Genomic DNA, 12,270 nt, shown 5'->3' with positions numbered 1-12,270 from the left:
GCAGCAAAATATGCTGTTTAATATTAGAGCGCTGCGTTAGGTGGGGGCAAAATTATACATGCTTTATTAGTGGGAACCTCCTCTGGAATTCCTGTCCTTGGACTAATGATTGTGAACCAGGGAGAATAGTGAATTGTCTGATGAAAATGCTTCCCTAAATGGGAATATTTTGCTCCATCTCATTTGCTGTCGCCGCCTCCGAGTACCTGATCCTTCCAGCCCCAAGCACCACCCGCTGCTTAGAGAGGCATCAGGCTGATGAAGAGGATGAAGAAGGCTTTCCTTGTCCTTCCTTGCACACTGCTGGCTCTCCACTCATCTGCATGTATTTATTTTTTAAGCAAGGGCTTTCAGAGTCTAGTTCAGTTTCAGTTGTCTGATCCTTCCAGGCATGAGCCTCCTGTGCTTCACAAATGAATAAATGCTGCTCCCTGCTGGAAACTCCGAGTATGTTGCGGTTTTCTGGTGTGAGGTAGCGAGTCTAAATACCTATTAGTAAATGGCAAATGTTGTCCCCTGAAGAGTGATCTCACTGTTGAACAATGTCAGTGCAATGCGGATGTATTTCTTACCGTGCCCTGCAAGGCCACCATCCTGCAGTGCTTGAGACGTGTCCACAAGTGTTGGTGCACCCCTTCCACCAAGTGCTGCTTCTCTCTTGGCCGCAAAGGAATGAGAGAAGCTGTACAGAGACCAGCTAGCCACTTTTCAGCCTCATGTAAAGCCTGTTGTATTTGCATGCCTAAAAAAGCAGAGCCATTCCTATCAACTTGCTTTATAAAGAGCCACATCTAGCAAGCAAATGTACTAGCCCTTCACTGAGCATTTCATATACGAGGCATAAACACACAAAGAAGTAGACAGAGGAAGTGTTTTTGTTTGTTTGTTTGTTTTCTTTTTCTATGACCGAGGAACATTGCGAGAGATTCTGAATTTGAGTCCCTAAAGTTACGACATCTGAAGTGTGCTCATAGATGTTCAAAGGCCTATGTGTTGCATCTCACTGTGTGAACACCTGACTGATCGTAACAAGATCATGCATCTCACATGCATGATGTGAGATGATCCGCAAGAGGTCAGCTCACCTGGCAAGTTGTCAGGAAAAAGCACTCACTTAGGTTCATTTAAGGAAAGGGTACATGCAGATCTATCCTGGACTAGACAAATTCTGAACATCTGTTTCAACTCACTTGGCTAAGCTTTCCTTAAGATGACAGGGACAGCTTCCTTTAAGGTTATGTTGGGATGCCTTTGCAAAGCACAGAGAAATCCTTACTAAACTGAGTCAAAGCCATCAGCTCTGGGGGATGCTACTTCGTAGTGCTCACAGTACTCTTGCCTTGTCTCCTCATGGCCAGCCCCTCTGTACAGTAGAAGGGCTGTGGTACCAGGGTATTTAGATCTGTCTCCATCTGTGAAAAGCTCATAGGACTAGGCAAACTATTGGCATATGGGTTATATATACTAAGGTGTTTTTTACCAGTGTATACAATACAGCTGCAGTCAGGAACAGAATTAGTGCAAGATAAAGAAACTTGCAAAGGCAACTGAGCTTCAAGGAATAAAAGGCTCATCAGAATATGTCAACTTATTGCCTTCTTCTAGCAATAGATGATGCTGGACCAACTTCAATCTAACTTTCACGTCTCTTTCTTAACTTCCATTCCATACCTCACTCTGGTCTAACATCTATGTTTTTTTAGCTTTCACCTTTAGCAATGACTTTCTCAATCTTTGCCTCTAATCCTTCCTCAGTTGTGGTTTCTGAATTATTAAGACATCCTTTTTGCACCCACTATGTACAATGATTCCTTTATAAACACTATATTTACTAAGGCCTTAAGCCAGTACTCAGTGACGTTGGTGGGACTCGTTCCACTGAGTGCAGAGAACACTGGGAAACACTTTTTCTGTGATCTACAATACTGGTTTCATTACTTAACCCTTTTCTTAGGTGATGGAATATCAGCATGGCAGCCAACATGTTCCCAACTGCAAGCCTTGTTTTGTCAATTCCCGCAACAGAACCTGGACAAGGGAAGACAGCCAAGGCAATATGGAAGAAAGTTAAAGTTCTGTTTTTCCAGTTTTGCGGGAAATGGATGGTAATTGTGGTAATTGTTCATTTAAGGCCAGAGTTATAGTTCCCTCATTGGGTCTCAGTCCCTGGTTCCTCTGAGGTCAGGTTGGAAAGGATGAATCAGAGGTGAGATCCAATGATGCATTAAGATCCTTCCCAGCAAAAACAGAATTAGAGGAACAAGCAAAACCAAATCCCCTCAGTAAATGTTCTTTCCTAAAGTCCAAGAAAAACCTAAGTCTCCAGATGGATACATCAAAATCCCATTTGATCTGTAACTTGAAATACAAGTTGTATTGCCATGATAAGGCATCCTGAAATTCCAAAATGCTGAGCCTTAGCATGTTCCTTTTCTCTCTCCCTTTCACCTTCTGTCTCTTGATTCCCTCTGGAATTCAACTTTACCCCTCTACAAGCACTTCTGTGATTCTTCACAACTACGGTGTCCTCTTCAGTAGGCTCCCCTTACCTGCGGATGCTGCCTGTACTTGTGTCTGCTGCTCATGTTACTTACAACGATTCTCTTCTCTGAAATCCCACTGAATCACAGAATCACACAGAATCACAGAATGGTTAAGGTTGGAAGGAACCTCTAGAGATCATCTAGTCCAACCACCCCTGCTCAAGCAGGGGCATCTAGAGAATGTGGCACAGGGTGGCATCCAGGCAGGTTTTGAATCCTGCTATGTCAAGCACATTTTCCCTGCTGTGGCCTTCATCTTCTGACTCCATGAATACCTTCTGGTTCTGTTTATCTTCTTTTCCAAGTGTGAGAGTAAACAAAACCAGAAATTCTGCAGAAAGCGGTGTGAACCATATTTGCAAATGTTTACAGATTATGTTAGACAGATTGTACATGCAACTTTAATATTAACTTCCCATTAGAGGGAGCAAGGACTATGGAATACATAGACATACATCTGGCAAGTAATTATGTTACGTGTTTCATTTCTTTATTTTTATTTTGGTTGGATTTTTTTGGCCCTAGTGTAATTCACCTCAGTGCAGCCTCTGAATATTTTAATGTTTTCCTTGTTAGTGTATAATAACATCTTTATTAAGTGTATGCTAATTATAAATGAAAAGGTAGCAAAGAGAGTGTAGTAAATGATAACTGTCTGTCCCATGCAGAAATGATCTCGGTATAACTGAGGACAGAAAAATAGACAAGAATCTCCTTTTTCTCTTTGTGGTGCCTAACCTTGTAGCTTTTTTACAGAAAAATAATTACAATTTTAATCAATTTTACATGTCACAATACCAAGTAAAATGTTAAAAACTCAGTGTTAAATAAAATTACCCAATAAAATCTTTATGCTCAATATGCCCGGTAGATAGTTATTCATATGGTACCAATGACTCTCCATCTAAACAGTTTCCTGCTTTCTTTTATGGTAATAAAAACAGAGCAAAACTGTAAAAGAATTCAATGAAAGTACAATTGAAGCACATATTTTCTTATTTTTTTGCTTGAAGAGCAGTGGGGATGCATAGAAAAGGCCCAGAGCTAATGTTCACAATAGCAATGAGAATGCTCACTAGCGTTAGTCAACATTAAATGTTCAAGAATCGAAGTATGAGAAGTGGCATGGGATGGGATTTTCTGAAGCAATAAAATAAGAAGGCATTACCAGTGAGACAAGGTTGCTGCTTCTGTGCTTTAGCAGGAGTTGAGACAATAGAAAGATATGACCATGTTAATGGCTATGCTAAAATTTTTGATATGTTTTAGATTTCACCACTGAATAGCTAGAGAATTTCAGTCAACATCAGCAAATGTTCTTAAGTAGGATATAAACTGCATTTTTCAGTTCTGAGTTAGAGCTTGAGGCACTGTAGACATGAGAGATGATGCTCCTTATAGAGGGCAAGGTGTTACCGATTGCTTTTCTGACCACATTGTTCCCCTGAGAGATGCAGCAGCCCCTGCTAAGCTCCGAGGAGCAGAGATGAGTTCTGCACCTCACAGCTGCTCCCCAGAAGGTCTGACTCCTAGACCATAACCAGCACTGCCTCTGTTGTGTGCTTTTCAGGATCTGCCCATGTGCTGTCTTTGAGGACCACAGAGGAGGGTGTTCACGATGCTTAGGGGGTTGGAGCATCTGAGGAAGAGGAGAGGCATGAAGGAGCTGTTTGTTCAACTTGTGTAAAAGAAGGCTGAGGAGGGACCTAACTGCTATCTGCAAGTATCTAATGGGTGATTATAGAGCAGGCAAAGGGAGCAAGAGAGCTGACATAATTTGCAAAATGAGGAATTCTGATTAGATACAAAGAAAATATTATTCATATATGGTCGAGTTGTCAAACACTGGAGCTGGCTGCCTGGAGTTGTTATGGGATCTCCATCTCTGGAGATGCCTAAATTCAACTGAACAATAACCTGATGAGCCCAATCTAACTTCTAGGTCAGGTGTGGTTTCAAGAGGGTCCTGTCCCAGATGACCTCAAGATATCCCTACTAACTCAAACAATTCTATAACTCTGTGTCTTTCTCTGATAGATTTAATGTAACCCAGGCTTTCTAGGTAGGCATCTCTACTTGATGGATCTACTGCGGATAAAAGTAAGGAAAAAAACAATCAGATTAAAATGGAAAGTGCAGAAAATGACCATGTTTTGGGCTCTGAAGTGACCTTTTATTTCTAAGAATAGAAGATATCAACAGCCAACTTCAGAATGAGATGTTCTACAGCAGTGCAAATACTCACTGACCACAGCAGTCATAAATAATAAGGAAGGATGCCTTTGAAATTTGTGCTCAAAACAGTTTCCTGTCACAGAAACATTGATGTTGGGACAGAAGAAAGGCATTGGGTTCCTTCAGTGAAACATGACTCAGAGGAAAATGCACTCAAAACACAGTCTCAGACTAAAGATCCTAATTTTGGGTGATATCAGAGAATGTGTTTCAAATAAAAGCTACTACCTGTATATGTTGTTAAAAGTCATGTAGGTTCTGGACTGGGATTTTGGCTCTGTCCAGACCTGTCTGCCAGCTGCTGATGGCAATGGTCTCAAGGGACAGGTAGGGACCCTGTGTCCAGTGTGAGGTAGCAAGTAGGGGTAGTGCATTATGGCTGAAGCACCACATATTTCTTTCAGAAGCGAGGATCTAAGTGCAACTTCCAGGGAGTACCAGATAGTGACTCTCCTGGCTATTAGGGAGATGGGCTCTACATCGATGTCTCTACCTGAAGTTGCCTGGGTTGTCCTTTTTGTAGAACCTCCGAATCTCTGAGGGAGTTGGAGGCCTGGAGATATTATTTGTTTTGGTAGAAAGGCAGTCTTGTGGTGTTTTGGGAAAGGCTGACAGGATAGTTTTAATGGAATCAGAAGAGGAGCTTCCAAGAGTCCTATTCCTAGGATGCTCAGTTCTTTCCTCTCCAGGCTATATTTTACACGCCATAGATTACATTGATCAAACAGGAGCTTCCTTACCTTTGTATATCTGGTCCTTAGATATTTTTAGAAACTACAAAAATATTAGCAGAGAGAGAGGAGGACCCGTGAACAGGTTTCTTTGGAAATGCAGGCTGTGCTCTGGGCAAACTGGGAGATCAGAGCGAGAGAACAAAAACCTACTAATATTAAAAGGAGATAGATAGACATCAGGGAGAGAGGGAAATTATTTTGAATTATTTTTGGAGATGAAATTAACAATAGCAAGACAAAGATAGGGCTGGCTAGATGATAGTAAAGACTAGAGTAACCTCTCTGTTATGAGATTTGTTAAACAATTTGTTAAACAATTGAGAATATCACTAAAAATGGACCAGATGTGACACCAACAAAAGTAACAGAAACACATCCTACATTTTCAAGGAAGTATAGCAGACAATCTGAGATATTTGTTCTATTATAAGAACAAAGAGAGTTGTAGAGGGAACTAAGTAACAGACTTCAGAAATGTGTGAGCACATTTGTGGATCGCAGAAATTATGAACCGCATTCTGTGAATTAATAGATGCCATACATAAAATTGTAGAGCTGTAAAAATTACAGTGTTCACAGAGAATTCACAAGTTACTGAAAACACTTTTTTCCTTTTTTTTTTTCTACATTACTAGGATCACTTTGTGAATACATGATTAGTGATTTCCTTTTCTAACACTTCAAAACACTAATTCGATTCATTCTCAATGTTCAAAGTGCAAGACTGCAGTTCATTATGAGCCTGACTTCTTCCTTACCTGATACAAAGGCAAGAGTAATGAAGCTAGCTGTGAGATTTAATTTTTTTTCATCTTGATTAACTCTTTATTGGAACATTTCCTTTATTCCTTTAGAAGAATCATGCTTCAACTGGATTTTAATTAACAAGAAAAAAAAAACAGTGTGAGTTAAACAGAGAATGCCCAATTTAACAGGATTTTAATTTAACTAGGTGCTTTAACACCTAACTCCCTACTCTCCACCACAACTACCTTTTGATAGACAGATAGTTTTGTTTTATTATGAGTGCATTTTTTTGAGGTGTTTAGTGCAGAGCTCTCCATGATGCTCTCTCTGTTTATATTTCACAAACAGTACAAGAGGCTTTATAAAGACTTTGTCATATATCTGGCCAATATGGTATCCTAAATAAGTGAAAATGATTCCTTTGACATATTGACGATATATAGCATTAGAATTACTTGAGCTAAAAAGATGAATTTGATTGTCTTTCCCTCCCTGCCTATGCAAAAACATTCTCTTAGGTCTCTAGTCTAACATCATGTGGCTTAAGTGCTGAGATTCCTCATAACTGCCTTGGGGGACTGTTCTTCATTTAAAAGACATCTGCATTTCATGATCCCCTACCAGTCTACTGAGAATTCCTTCATACTAATTTCTATCCTCAACTCCTGATTTGTCTCTCAGGCTACTCTAAGCAGTACCTTTCAGCTTCTCATTTCTCATAGCAAATGCCTCAGTCCTACACATACACAACAGTAAGAACTTCCTTACTGCTCCAAAAAAAAAAAAAAAAACAAAAAGTAGATCTCAGAGGTCACTTTTGGTGTGTCTGTGTGAACCTTTGCGGGCAAACCTGGTTTAACCTTGGAAGCAGACAAGGTGGGCAGTGCAGTACAAGCCAGCTCAGGCCTGGGCTTGCTGTAGACACATTTGTGCAGCAGTGGTCTTGAGGACAGGGACTACAGCACAAAACTCTCACAGAAGTAGCTGAGAAGCTCAGCAGAAACCTCTGTATTTCCATGCTTGGCGTACTTGAACTCTCAGTCCTTCATTTCCCAGGAAGTTAAGAAATAACCAATATGGAACAACAGCAGAAGTAAAATGGAAGTCATCTTTCTGTAAGAAATATGCCTGTATTAAAAACATTTCTTTTTTCTGAATTGGCATTAGGCTAAGTCACTCCTACCCATTCTTAATAGATTGAGTGCTTGGAGTTAAATGCCACTTGACCTTGTAAAAATCTGATCACCAACTGGAAGAAAAACAAAATCTAACAATGCAGAGTCTTTCTGATACAAGTAAATAAGGTTCATTTACCTGTTCCCACTAACCAAGAGCACTATGTTGCTGCATTCCAGAACAGCCTTTTCCATAACAGTCATTTATCTTCAGAGAGTGTAAGATAGTTCGAGCTCTCAATAGCAGCCTCTCCTTCTGCCTGTTCTCAGCAGTTCGAACAGTAGCGATTTGTTTTACGGGACAGGGCATACCCCTGCCCTGCTTAAGCAAAGAATTGGCCTTTTGTAACCCCACTCAGAGCATGTTCAGTACCGGTAGATTCCTTTCTTGGCACTTGCACACACAAGCATTTCAGAGGGAATGTACACGGCCCTGTTTTTCCTGACAGATATTTTATTCATGCAGGGCTAATTTGCCACACTAGCCATATACCCAAGGAAGTGTGATATGTAGGATTTTGGGCTCCAAGTTATTCTGCAGACACTGTTATTCAGGGGTGACTCTTTGGAGAACATCATTTTCTCCTCTTTTCTTCTGGGAAGTAATGATATGTATAGCACACTTCTCCATTTTGGAGGGAAAGGCTTTCTCCATTCCTTGTGTACAATATCTTCTTTGGCAGATGCATAGGACTATAGAAGGGCTGCTCAAGCTGTTCCTGTCCACATGCTTGCTCTGTGAGGCAGGGAAATCAGCTGAACCAAGTTATATGGATGGAGAGTTGAAGCAAAGTGGTTTTTATTACATGACTTGCACAAGATGGCCCAATGACTCCCAGCTCTAATTCAGGCCAGCAAAGCACTCTAGCGCTTCAAAGAAGAGTTGTTACAATCAATTACTGCAACTAGAGTCACAAGGGACTGCAATCATCTATCTGATTTTCAGTATGACATGGTACATCTGTTTATAATTGTAATTATTGATATTAGTATTATTTTAGGGAAACATTCTATCTTGTTTTTAAAACCTGTTGGGATGCAAAAGCCTTAGTAAATTGTTTCTGTGGTTAATTACTCTAACTTGCTTAATCGTGCAACTCTGGATCATGCTATAAATCTATCTGCTATAAATCTGTTCTGAAGCCCTTTGATATCAAATTCCCATATTTATAGGGTAGAGTCAGAACATCCCATACTTCTGCATGCATATCTGTGGTTTAACAGTATAGAAGGAAGACCTTCATTTTGTCTTGATCAAGGGTTTGAGTTGATATGGTCTGATTTGTAAGGACCTGCTCTACTGACAGCTGGTGCTGCTTGAGAAAGCACATCATAAACTGCCTTTTTGTCCTTTGCTTATCAAAGACAGATGCATTATTTTTTGTTGAATGGTAGATACCAATATACCTTGCTTGCCTAGGTAGTATTGGATAGTATAAAGGTCTGTCTGCCTTTGTACGTAGATATATGTATAATGCAGCAGAATGCAATAGAACTTAGAGGGATATACAATAATTAACAAGCATATATATTTCTCATGAGAGATTAATGTAAGCAATTCGGTCTTAAATGCACCTTTCATTTAGATGTTTTTTAGTTTTTTTTTTCTTTTCTGCAATGATACAGTTGTAATAGATAATTACTATGGGGTGATACAGCTTCACCTCTCTACAAGATTTATTAACAAATCCCATCAGAATGGGAAATGCTGAAAAAATGCACATTAAAAATTAAGTTCTTAAATATTACGCTCACATTCGTCGGCTAAATTGTTACTAAAATGTCTTTGAAACCCAGAATTGTTATTACTATGAATACAACAGAACTACGAAAACGTGAAAAAAAGCCTGATTTGTCCTGATGACAGATAGTGTCACTTCCATGTAATAAAAAGTGAACCTCTAGACTTATACTATATATATGTGTGTGTTTATATGTATGTGTGTGTGTGTGTATGTACACATATACTTGTCTATTGTCAGCCTTTGCTCTATAAATGTTGACCTTATTATCCAAACCCCATATAATTTGAGGGAAGGATAAATGTGTTATAAATTGTTACAGTCTGTGAAAATTAGCAACTGAGTAGGAGACAGGGCACTTTTCAATTCTCCAGCCGCAGGAAAAGTGTAGCAACAGCTCTCACCTTATCAGACACCAGACAACTCAAACCAGAAAGAGCAACCACATCTTTGGAAAAGCTTCAATTAATGATGAGGCATCAATCTGCTGGAAGCTGCTCTTGTTTCGTCTGGGTGTTCAGAGAACTGCTTATCTCAGCAAATCCCTCCGGGCTTTGCCATAGAGGGGCAGGAAATAGCAAAGACTCACAGAAATCACACCACAGTAAAAACATTTGGGTGCTAAGCAAGTGTAAGTTGGGTCTGAATGTAGGTAAGATCAATGGCGACAGAAACCTCAAATGTCATTTGTGCTATACCTATTTTCACAGTTATGAAAAAAAACCTTCTCCCTTTAGGAGAATTTTGCAGAGTGTGGACTACAGCCTTTGGCAAAACTCCCTTTGATTCAGGGCCAAAGAAGAAACCTCTTTGTACCGCAATTAATTAAGAGCTCTTTGAATTTTTTCACTTCTGCTAACAATCCAGTTGGCAGATTTACTGGTTAACTGGTTGTGTTATCTTAGACCAAAAAAAGTGTGAAAGTCTTCTCTGTCAAAAGAGACAGAAAAATGAAAAAAAAAAGCAAACAACATCAACAAAAACAAGCTTAAAACTTCCAGAGGAGAATAGGATTTTGTCATGCAGTCACCTCCTGCTCTGTAAAAAGTAAGTGCATGGCATCATTTATGAGCTAAAGAAGTGAAAAAATTATGAAAGGTTTGTGCTGATGGGAACTATGAATTGATATATGCTCTATATGTCTGGATTTGTTAATTTAGAGCTGCTTTCTTCATATGAAAAAAAAATCAGAATGGCCTGTGTCTGCATTTTATTTCTCCTGTCCTTGCATCAACCCCAAGCAAAAATGAGGAGAGAAAAATGTGCCAGATAGATATAAAACTGAGATCATGATGGTCAATAGTACTGTGATGAGATATGAATATATCAGACTGGAGTCCAGAACCAGTTTTAGATGAACTGAAGGGGAGAGGGAGAATTCAGCGTTTAAATTTGGTTGCATATACAAACTTTGAAAGCATTTTGAATTAAGGAGGATGCTGTAAAATAGTATAGTTCTGTGAAAAAAATAGGTCAGTTCTAAGATCTGTTTTTACTCTGAAATATGGATGCTGTATATTCAAAATTTCCCCAGAAGGAAATGCCTGCTAATGAAATACTCCTTAGGTTTCTAGACAAAAAGATCTCTAGACCTAGCCAGGAGGTGCAACATGTTAAAGTTGCTGGCGGGTTTCCTCGTCTGTCCTCCATGGGACACAGATGCCTAAAAGTATGGTGCTCTGGCTTTATCATTATCAAATGTCATAGGAGGAGAGGCTGAGAGGCCTGGGCTTGTTCAGCCTTGAGAAGAGAAGGCTCAAACCGGATCTTATCAATTTGTATAAGCACTTCTCAGGGGGAAGAAAAGAATGAGTCAGACTTTTTTTCCTGTGGTGTCCAGTAAAAAGTCAGCACAAAATGAGCACAAACTGAAACATGTGAAATCCCATTCCCATATCTTAAAGAACCTTCTTACTGTGATGGTAATTGAACACTGAAACACGTTGCTCAAAAAAGTTGTGGATTTTCCATCCGTCGAGATACTCAAAACTGGATATGGATCTGGGCAATTTACTTTAGGTGACCTTGCTTGAGTGGAAGGACACAGTCTCCACAGCTGCCTTCCAACCTCAACTGTTATGCGATTATATGAAGTGGCTTCTTCTCTACCAAAAGATTTATCCAACCTGGAAAGCAGACTGACACACTGAGGGCCATCCCATATTCAAAGGAAACAAACAGGCATCAGAATAGGTTTCTGAACAAAGAATTTCCTAATTTCTACACAATCTTTTTGACAAATTATTCATCTGTCAGTTTCAGGACTAACTGCCCTGTACTGCCCATATACTTCTCCTGCAAACCATTCAGCCAAATGTTCTTGTGTATCAGGCTATTATTTTGAAATCCTTTGGATCTTGTAAAAACATCTGAAAATTAAACTTTTCTGCAGCGCATGAGGACCCTTTTCCTACCACCAGCATTGAAAAGATAAATCAGCCTCACTGAAGAAAAGCAGAAAATATTTCAAAGTTTTTCAAGAGATTAGATTAACTAGCTAATAAATGGAATGAAATACTCATATTTCATAGAGATAGTAGAAATGTGTTATCAGAATAATAGCACAGCATTTGCATGCAGCTCGTGATAGCAGAGAATTGCTAGTAGCAAAAGATGTACAGAATTAACAAGAGAGGAGAAGCTGACGGAGGAGAAGTGAGAACATCAGGACTACCGATGTGAAGATGTATAAGGCTAAGGATGCCAGGCTACAGGGGCAATTGCGCTGAATTCCCATGGTTAATCCACACCTGGATTAATCATGCACAAGGCACTTCCCATCCACAAACCACCGAGCTGTGTCAGTATGGTGAAAGGCCAAGCATGCTGCTTGGACACAGTGCCACACTCTGTGGTCTGGGGACCTGAGCTGGCTCTGTGTCCTGTTAGCTCAAGGGTGCGACCAGCCCAAGCAAGGGTTGGTCTGTGACAGACATAGGTCTCTGAGAGCGAGTTTCCAGCGTGCTGAATGCTGGAGGAGGTGGCTTGGTTACTTGCCAAGATCCTCAAGAGTTTCTTACTGGTTCTGAAGCACCCATGGAGAGGAGATTATAAAGTAGAGCAAGCAGGACATAGCAAAATGGAAAAGAGAAAT

Source organism: Tinamus guttatus, unplaced genomic scaffold (assembly GCF_059628265.1).
Source record: "Tinamus guttatus ecotype Peru unplaced genomic scaffold, ASM5962826v1 Tinamus_guttatus_pri_ptg000012l, whole genome shotgun sequence".
NCBI lineage: Eukaryota > Metazoa > Chordata > Aves > Tinamiformes > Tinamidae > Tinamus > Tinamus guttatus.
The sequence above is the reverse complement of the archived record's forward strand: the minus strand, read 5'-3'. Positions refer to the sequence as shown.